Below are 10,833 nucleotides of genomic sequence, written 5' to 3'. Positions count from 1 at the left end.
CCTTAATTTTTTGTATAGCTAATTTTCAACAATGGACTATAAATATAGCACAACGTACCACGGTCAACAATCGTGAAGTGAGCACAAGGTTAGACTCGCGGTTGGCATATCAATGAATTATCAAAACCATGTTCGTCCTAATTTTTTTGTTTTGGTGTTTGTTGGACTCATTTACCTAATTATGTACCTACTGAGCCTAACAAGCATCTAAAAGACATGCAAATCTCACTTAGTGGCCCTAACGGATGCATATTATGTGGTTTTTTGTGTTTAATTGGACTTGGGAAGACACCGTGAGAGTTTCTAGAGAGTAAGTAACCAAATATCACAATCCACAAGGATTTTGAACTTTAGGGACTCCTTTAAATGCACAAACACTTAAAAAAGCCTCCTACCCGACGGATTCTGGGCTGCACGTCGTAAAAGTCCCATCAAAAGTATTTTACCCGGCGGATGTACCTTCCGTGGTGGCTAGAAAGGACGACATATGGCTATTTGTTGTGGTATTATTGATATCGGCATATAATTATGTTACGGATGTGGAAGGAAAAACAGCATTCGTAGACGCCGTAGTTTAATGGGCGCACGAAGATTTAACGTCGTCGTGTATTCTAAAGGACCTACACAGTGGATCCGGTGCAGGTGACTGGATTACCGTGTTACACTCGGTGGAAGCATCGGCTAGACGGTTCTTACTATGTGATCACTGCGTCTGTAAACCTCTCCCTACTTCGCTTCCCTTCTCTCCTCTCTACGTAGGAAAGCTTCAATAGGCTGTTGCGGGCATTGGGCGAGCTATGTCGAGCTACGAAGTTCTCAGCCGCGAGATGCTGGTGAGCGTGCATTACTGGTTATTAATTTCAATATAAGCATACATTTGGGGTTTCTTGATCTAGACCGATATGTCTTTTCTCACTTTGGGAAAACCTTGAGTTTACACACTGCATCACTCTTTGCAGTTTTCATACGAGTTGAAAGTACATGGAGCCCTCGTGGGTGGTTTTGGTAATTAATGACAATCTCTATGGACTAAAGTTTGCATTGAGTTTTGTTTGTCGGATTTGTCCATAGACAATGATTGAACCACTTGTTGGCTTCAAGGCTCAAAGAAGAAGATAAAATGATGACCAAGGCATTAATCAAGGAGTGACCCGAAGATTGGTCATGAGAGAGGATTGAGTCTATGGCAAGTATGTTTTGAAGACATAGATTGAATGGGCTCTCATGTGTATATTCAAGACGTCAAGAAGATGAAGAAAGAAAAAACAAAGTCCAAGTTCAAGATAGACCATCTTGTAGAGACCATGTGCTTGAAGCGTGCCATCCATGTGGTGATCATGGATATGCATGTGAAGATGTACCGAAGAAAATCTCTCCCATAGTATGGAGGAGCAATTCACAAGACTTCACTAAGCAAGGCAATTAACAAAGGTGTTTCATCTTGAAACGATCAAGATCTTCATCATCAAGCTCAAGTGGAATGTGTAAGACAAAGGTTTGCTCTTTGTAGGGTTCTCTCTCACCGGTCTCGTTGTGCTAGTTATGAGACCGGCTTATAAGTTAGTTTGTCGAACTATCAAGAGAGCTCTCGAATGAGTAACTTGATCGTATCATTTGGAAGGAACTTAAACCTTTGCATACTTCGCATCATATTTCTTGGTTGTTATTTTGATCTTCTCCATATGGTGTTTTAGATATTGTGGTTATTCTTATGATAGGCTCTAGTTCATCAAAAATGGATTTCGCACGAAATACTTGTTGCGTTTTTTATATTGGTGTTTTTACCGGTACTTAGTGTTGAGAGGTTTCACCTCTAAATTTGTGGAAAAATATACTCTAATTCAATAGCCTGATGATCGGCGGTGTCAAGTCGGGACACCATCATCGCTCCGTGAGCAGGACCTGTTGCGGCAAGGGTGTGGTGGTGGCATCGGCAGTACGAATCGGGCCCTAGGATTCTCGTGGAAGTGGAGATCACGAAAGATCTCCATGAAGGATGCCGGGTATCTCTTTTTTTTTATCTTTTCAACTAGAACGGTTTCACCTCAAACGGAGTTTCCAAACTCTAATTTTTGCAATTTTCGTAAGCAGACTTTGGACCGGAATTTCCGCTTGGGAGGCCCGTACTACCGCATGTGGACAGTTTGGATGTTTCCCTTACCCTCATGAAAAGTGTGATGGCCGATACTACCACTCAGAGGTAGTACCACGCTCTAATACTGCCACCACTACCAGAAATGATGTTTTCAGCTATGTCTCGACTCTGCAAGTTGTTTGGGTATTTCTGGAAGTTGGTCTGCTCTACTTGGACAGTATTACCACCCGACACTTCCGACTCTTTTAACCGTTGAGATGATGTTCTACCTGGTAGTTCCCTGGAAGTTCTGGTCCCACGAAGTGGAACTTCCGGCTCTACAACTTCTACTCACAACGATTGGATTTTCGAGGTTCCTATTTAAGGGGATTTCTTCCCCAATGGTACTAAATCTTGCATAGCTCAGTCTTGCCATGATAACTGCAAGAGCACAGATCAAATGCACCTAGTTTCAAAGTAAGAGTATCGAACCACGGAGAGCAGTTGGTAGAGGTCTTAATGCCCCTCGCTACTATTATCTGGAGAGTACTTCTGATTTATTCTAATTCCAAGATAAAATATATAAAGGTTGTTTTGTGTTGATAGAAAAAGTAAACAAGAACAAATAAGTAAACTAATGTAACCGAGAGCAGCGAGTATGGTTGTGGGAATGAAAATATGGCTAAGGAGTTCTCAGGGATTGTTGGTTCCACCACTAGCATTAACTAAAAACGCGAACTAGATAATCTATATCTTTGCTCTCGTTGTATGTGGGAAAGGCTCGAAGTTGAAATATGTACCTCATAACATATCCCTGAATAACCGCTGCAATGACCTTCGGCAAGACACCTATTGATCCATCACAATTAAGGGGTTACCCCCGTGGTTATTCGTTAAGCGTTGCGACTCCCTTCTTATCTCCTTCTTCCATACAATAGTGCACCGCACATGGGGTATCACTTCCCGCTGTATGCACTACCATACTTTCAAAGGTAGTTTCCTCTCATGACCAAAGGCAAATATTACATGGTCGACGTCATGCAACATCACAAGAGAAAACTAACATACAATCATAGTACAAAGCCATAAATCATCTTTATTCATATCATAATATAGCTAGCTAGGGTTTCTACATCTCTCCCCAAGAACAAAGGAACTACTCACACATGAAGGCAATCAACATGATCTCAAACATATGAATGGAGTATGACAGTACAATTGAATACAAGATGAGATCCACAATAGGGATTGGATTGCAACCGAGTAAACAAAGGGGATTGGTGTTGGAGACGGTGTTGATGATGATGATGATGATGATGATGATGATGATGATGATGTAGATCGGTGTTGAAGCCTTCAAGATCCAAGTCCCTTCTCCTCTTGAGTGGTGGTGATGGATGAGATCTTATGGAGGCGGCGGCTATGGAGTCTTCAAGGCGGCAGGGCTTCGTGATACGTCTCCGATGTATCGATAATTTCTTATGTTCCATGCCACATTATTGATGATATCTACATGTTTTATGCATACTTTATGTCATATTTATGCATTTTCCGGCACTAACCTATTAACGAGATGCCGAAGAGCCAGTTGCTGTTTTCTGCTGTTTTTGGTTTCAGAAATCCTAGTAAGGAAATATTCTCGGAATTGAACGAAATCAACGCCCAGGGGCCTATTTTGCCACGAAGCTTCCAGAAGACCGAAGAGAAGACGAAGTGGGGCCACGAGGCGGCGCCACAGTAGGGCGGCGCGGCCCAGGAGCTGGCCACGCGGCCCTAGCGTGTGGGCCCCTCGTGACTCTCCCGACTCTGCCCTTCCGCCTACATATAGCCTTCGTCGCGAAACCCCCAGTACCGAAAGCCACGATACGGAAAACCTTCCAGAGACGCCGCCGCCGCCAATCCCATCTCGGGGATTTCAGGAGATCGCCTCCGGCACCCTGCCGGAGAGGGGATTCATCTCCCGGAGGACTCTACACCGCCATGGTCGCCTCCGGAGTGATGAGTGAGTAGTTCACCCCTGGACTATGGGTCCATAGCAGTAGCTAGATGGTTGTCTTCTCCTCATTATGCTTCATTGTCGGGTCTTGTGAGCTGCCTAACATGATCAAGATCATCTATCTGTAATCCTATATGTTGTGTTTGTTGGGATCCGATGGATAGAGAATACTATGTTATGTTGATTATCAATCTATGTATTGTTTATGATCTTGCATGCTCTCCGTTACTAGTAGATACTTTGGCCAAGTTGATGCTTGTAACTCCAAGAGGGAGTATTTATGCTCGATAGTGGGTTCATGTCTCCGTGAATCTGGGGGAGTGACAGAAACCCCTAAGGTTATGGATGTGCTGTTGCCACTAGGGATAAAACATTGATGCTATGTCCGAGGATGTAGTTATTGATTACATTACGCACCATACTTAATGCAATTATATGTTGTTTGCAACTTAATACTGGAAGGGGTTCGGATGATAACCTGAAGGTGGACTTTTTAGGCATAGATGCATGCTGGATAGCCGTCTATGTACTTTGTCGTAATGCCCAATTAAATCTCACAATACTCATCATATCATGTATGTGCATTGTCATGCCCTCTCTATTTGTCAATTACCCAACTGTAATTTGTTCACCCAACATGCTATTTATCTTATGGGAGAGACAACTCTAGTGAACTGTGGACCCTGGTTCTATTCTTTTACATCGATACAATCTACTGCAATACTTGTTCTACTGTTCTCTGCAAACAATCATCATCCACACTATATATCTAATCCTTTGTTACAGCAAGCCGGTGAGATTGACAACCTCACTGTTTCGTTGGGGCAAAGTACTTTGGTTGTGTTGTGCAGGTTCCACGTTGGCGCCGGAATCCCTGGTGTTGCGCCGCACTACATCTCGCCGCCATCAACCTTCAACGTGCTTCTTGGCTCCTACTGGTTCGATAAACCTTGGTTTCTTACTGAGGGAAAACTTGCCGCTGTACGCATCACACCTTCCTCTTGGGGTTCCCAACGGACGCGTGTTGTACGCGTATCAAGCTCTTTTTCTGGCGCCGTTGCCGGGGATCTGAAGAAAACTTACACCCCAGAGATTGCCAACTCCCACGGCAACAGCTCTTTCTCGGCGCTGCTGGGAGATCAAGACACGCTGCAAGGGGAGTCTCCACATCCCAATCTCTTTACTTTGTTTTTGTCTTGCTTAACTTTATTTACCACTTTGTTTGCTGCACTAAATCAAAACACAAAAAAATTAGTTGCTAGCTTCACTTTATTTACCGTCTTGTTTGCAATCTCTATATCAAAAACACAAAAAAATTAGTTACTTGCATTTACCTTATTTTTATTATCATGACTAGTCCTGTAGTTGTTACTCTGTCACCTGAGGAATCAATCTTCACTTTTAAACAAGGTGGTGAAGAGAATTTTAAAGAATCTTGGTCTAGAATTTTTGATTCTTATAGTAAAACTGAACCTAAAATGACCCTAAGTTTGCTTCTTAGTAACTTTTACTTTGGTCTTATTCTTCGCTATAGATATGCCTTAGATGCTGTAGTGGGAGGAGATTTCCTTCATTGTGATGGGGATCAAGCTTTTAATGCCATAAGAAAATTGATTACATTATCTAGCTCCGATAATAATTTTGATCCATCCCATGCTAGCATGCATAATATATTAAACACTCTCGAAACAAATATATCCTGTTTAAAAGAAGTGTACAACCAAATTCGCGAATACTATGATTATGTTCCATTAAGCTTCGAACCTTCAATGTGGGTGCCTACCGTTAAAGTTGCTATTGGTGGTGAAACTTTTCATGCTCGTTGTGATATTATGTCTGAGTTTTGCCTTATGCCTAAAAGTATTTATGAATCTTTGACACTTTGGGAACTTACTGAAGGGGGAGAAGGAATAACTCTTACTGATAATTCTGTTGTAATTCCTAAGGGCATAGCTGAAGGTGTTTTCACAACCTTTCTTGGAAGGACGGTATCCACTGATTATCTCGTTATTGAATGTGTAGGGACAGGACAAATCACGCTTGGAAGATCCCTGCTGAAACTCATGGGAGCAATCATAGATGTGGGGAAAGGCACTCTAAATTTTACCTCTACACCCGGATGCGGTCATATATTCCCTAGACCAAAGAGTAGGAATAAGAGTAAGAAGGGTAAGAGCAACGCCCCTGGTAAGAATGTCAATGCATCATCTCTCGATAATACTTGATACACACTTTCTGCGCCTAGCTGAAAGGCGTTAAAGAAAAGCGCTTATGGGAGACAACCCATGTTTTTACTACAGTACCTTTATTTTATATTTGAGTCTTGGAAGTTGTTACTACTGTAGCAACCTCTCCTTATCTTAGTTTTGTGCATTGTTGTGCCAAGTAAAGTCGTTGATAGTAAGGTTCATACTAGATTTGGATTACTGCGCAGAAACAGATTTCTTTGCTGTCACGAATCTGGGCAAAATTCTCTGTAGGTAACTCAGAAAATTATGTCAATTTACGTGAGTGATCCTCAGATATGTACGCAACTTTCATTCAATTTGAGCACTTTCATTTGAGCAAGTCTGGTGCCTCAATAAAATTCGTCTTTACAAACTGTTCTGTTTTGACAGATTCTGCCTTTTATTTCGCATTGCCTGTTTTGCTATGCTTGATGGATTTTTCGATTCCATTGACTTTCAGTAGCTTTGTGCAATGTCTAGAAGTGTTAAGAATGATCATGTCACCTCTGAACATGTAAATTTTAATTGTGCACTAACCCTCTAATGAGTTGTTTTGAGTTTGGTGTGGAGGAAGTTTTCAAGGATCAAGAGAGGGAGATGATACAACATGATCAAGGAGAGTGAAAGATCTAAGCTTGGGGATGCCGCGGTGGTTCACCCCTGCATATATCAAGAAGACTCAAGCGTCTAAGCTTGGGGATGCCTTGGGCATCCCCTTCTTCATCGACAACATTATCAGGTTCCTCTAGTGAAACTATATTTTTATTCCATCACATCTTATGTACTTTGCTTTGAGCGTCGGTTTGTTTTTTTGTTTTTGTTTTGTTTGAATAAAATGGATCCTAGCATTATTTGTGTGGGAGAGAGACACGCTCCGCTGTTGCATATGGACAAGTATGTCCTTAGGCTTTACTCATAGTATTCATGGCGAAAGTTTCTTCTTAGTTAAATTGTTATATGGTTGGAATTGGAAAATGATACATGTAGTAATTGCTATAATGTCTTGGATAATGTGATACTTGGCAATTGTTGTGCTCATGTTTAAGCTCTTGCATCATATACTTTGCACCTATTAATGAAGAAATACATAGAGCTTGCTAAAATTTGGTTTGCATAATTGGTCTCTCTAAGGTCTAGATAATTTCTAGTATTGAGTTTGAACAACAAGGAAGACGGTGTAGAGTCTTATAATGTTTACAATATGTCTTTTATGTGAGTTTTGCTGCACCGGTTCATCCTTGTGTTTGTTTCAAATAAACCTTGCTAGCCTAAACCTTGTATCGAGAGGGAATACTTCTCATGCATCCAAAATCCTTGAGCCAACCACTATGCCATTTGTGTCCACCATACCTACCTACTACATGGTATTTCTCCGCCATTCCAAAGTAAATTGCTTGAGTGCTACCTTTAAAATTTCCATTCTTCACCTTTGCAATATATAGCTCATGGGACAAATAGCCTAAAAACTATTGTGGTATTGAATATATACTTATGCACTTTATCTCTTATTAAGTTGCTTGTTGTGCGATAACCATGTTCCTGGGGACGCCATCAACTACTCTTTGTTGAATATCATGTGAGTTGCTTGATGCGTGTGGTTGACACGTCCGTTGGGAACCCCAAGAGGAAGGTGTGATGCGCACAGCGGCAAGTTTCCCTCAGTAAGAAACCAAGGTTTAATCGAACCAGTAGGAGTCAAGAAGCACGTTGAAGGTTGATGGCGGCGGAATGTAGTGCGGCGCAACACCAGAGATTCCGGCGCCAACGTGGAACCTGCACAACACAACCAAAGTACTTTGCCCCAACGAAAGTTGAGGTTGTCAATCTCACCGGCTTGTCTGTAACAAAGGATTAACCGTATTGTGTGGAAGATGATTGTTTGCAGAAACAGTAGAACAAGTATTGCAGTAGATTGTATTTCAAGATAGAGAATTGGACCGGGGTCCACAGTTCACTAGAGGTGTCTCTCCCATAAGATAAACAGCATGTTGGGTGAACAAATTACAGTTGGGCAATTGACAAATAAAGAGGGCATGACCATGCACATACATATTATGATGAGTATAGTGAGATTTAATTGGGCATTACGACAAAGTACATAGATCGCTATCCAGCATGCATCTATGCCTAAAAAGTCCACCTTCAGGTTATCATCCGAACCCCCTCCAGTATTAAGTTGCTAACAACAGACAATTGCATTAAGTATTGCGCGTAATGTAATCAGTGACTACATCCTTGAACATAGCACCAATGTTTTATCCCTAGTGGCAACAAGACATCCATAATCTTAGAGGTTTCTCGTCACTCCCCCCCATTCACGGAGACATGAACCCACTATCGAGCATAAATACTCCCTCTTGGAGTTACAAGCATCTACTTGGCCAGAGCATCTACTAGTAACGGAGAGCATGCAAGATCATAAACAACACATAGACATAACTTTGATAATCAACATAACAAGTATTCTCTATTCATCGGATCCCAACAAACGCAACATATAGAATTACAGATAGATGATCTTGATCATGTTCGGCAGCTCACAAGATCCGACAATTAAGCACAATGGGGAGAAGACAACCATCTAGCTACTGCTATGGACCCATAGTCCAGGGGTAGACTACTCACTCATCACTCCCGGAGGCGACCATGGCGGCGTAGAGTCCTCAGGGAGATGATTCCCCTCTCCGGCAGGTGCCGGAGGCGATCTCCTGAATCCCCGAGATGGGATTGGCGGCGGCGGCGTCTCTCCGGGAAGGTTTTCGTATCGTGGCTCTCGGTACTTTGGGGGTTTCGCGACGGAGGCTTTAAGTAGGCGGAAGGGCAGGTCAGGGGGGCCACACGAGGGCCCCACACTACAGTGTCGGCGCGGCCAAGGGGCCGCCGCGCCGCCCTAGGGTGAGGCCGCCTCGTGGCCCCACTTCGTCTCCTCTTCGGTCTTCCGGAAGCTTCGTGGCAAAATAGGACCCCTGGGCGTTGATTTCGTCCAATTCCGAGAATATTTCGTTACTAGGATTTACGAAACCAAAAACAGCAGACAAAGAATCGGCACTTCGGCATCTTGTTAATAGGTTAGTTCCAAAATGCACGAATATGACATAAAGTGTGCATAAAACATGTAGATAACATCAATAATGTGGCATGGAACACAAGAAATTATCGATACGTCGGAGACGTATCAGCATCCCTGCTTAGTTTGCTCCGTCCCGGCGGTAAAAACGATAACAAAGATAATTTCTGGAGTGACATGCCATCATAACCTTGATCATACTATTTGTAAAGCATATGTGGTGAATGCAGCGATCAAAACAATGTATATGACATGAGTAAACAAGTGAATCATAAAGCAAAGACTTTTCATGAATAGTACTTCAAGACAAGCATCAATAAGTCTTGCATAAGAGTTAACTCATAAAGCAATAAATCAAAGTAAAGGTATTGAAGCAACACAAAGGAAGATTAAGTTTCAGCGGTTGCTTTCAACTTGTAACATGTATATCTCATGGATAATTGTCAACATAGAGTAATATAATAAGTGCAATATGCAAGTATGTAGGAATCAATGCACAGTTCACACAAGTGTTTGCTTCTTGAGGTGGAGAGAAATAGGTGAACTGACTCAACATAAAAGTAAAAGAATGGTCCTCCATAGAGGAAAAGCATCGATTGCTATATTTGTGCTAGAGCTTTGATTTTGAAAACATGAAACAATTTTGTCAACGGTAGTAATAAAGCATATGTATCATGTAAATTATATCTTACAAGTTGCAAGCCTCATGCATAGTATACTAATAGTGCCCGCACCTTGTCCTAATTAGCTTGGACTACCGGATCATCGCAATACACATGTTTTAACCAAGTGTCACAATGGGGTACCTCCATGCCGCCTGTACAAAGGTCTAAGGAGAAAGCTCGCATTGGATTTCTCGCTATTGATTATTCTCAACTTAGACATCCATACCGGGACAACATAGACAACAGATAATGGACTCCTCTTTTATGCATAAGCATGTGGCAACAATTATTATTCTCATATGAGATTGAGGATATATGTCCAAAACTGAAACTTCCACCATGGATCATGGCTTTAGTTAGCGGCCCAATGTTCTTCTCTAACAATATGCATGCTTAACCATAAGGTGGTAGATCTCCCTTACTTCAGACAAGACGAACATGCATAGCAACTCACATGATATTCAACAAAGAATAGTTGATGACGTCCCCAGAAACATGGTTATCGCACAACAAGCAACTTAATAAGAGATAAAGTGCATAAGTACATATTCAATACCACAATAGTTTTTAAGCTATTTGTCCCATGAGCTATATATTGTAAAGGTGAATGATGGAATTTTAAAGGTAGCACTCAAGCAATTTACTTTGGAATGGCGGAGAAATACCATGTAGTAGGTAGGTATGGTGGAGACAAATGGCATAGTGGTTGGCTCAAGGATTTTGGATGCATGAGAAGTATTCCCTCTCGATACAAGGTTTAAGCTAGCAAGGTTATTTGAAACAAACACAAGGATGAACGGCGC

Source organism: Lolium perenne, chromosome 4 (genome assembly GCF_019359855.2).
Source record: "Lolium perenne isolate Kyuss_39 chromosome 4, Kyuss_2.0, whole genome shotgun sequence".
NCBI classification, from domain to species: Eukaryota; Viridiplantae; Streptophyta; class Magnoliopsida; order Poales; family Poaceae; genus Lolium; species Lolium perenne.
Note: the sequence above shows the minus strand (reverse complement) of the source record.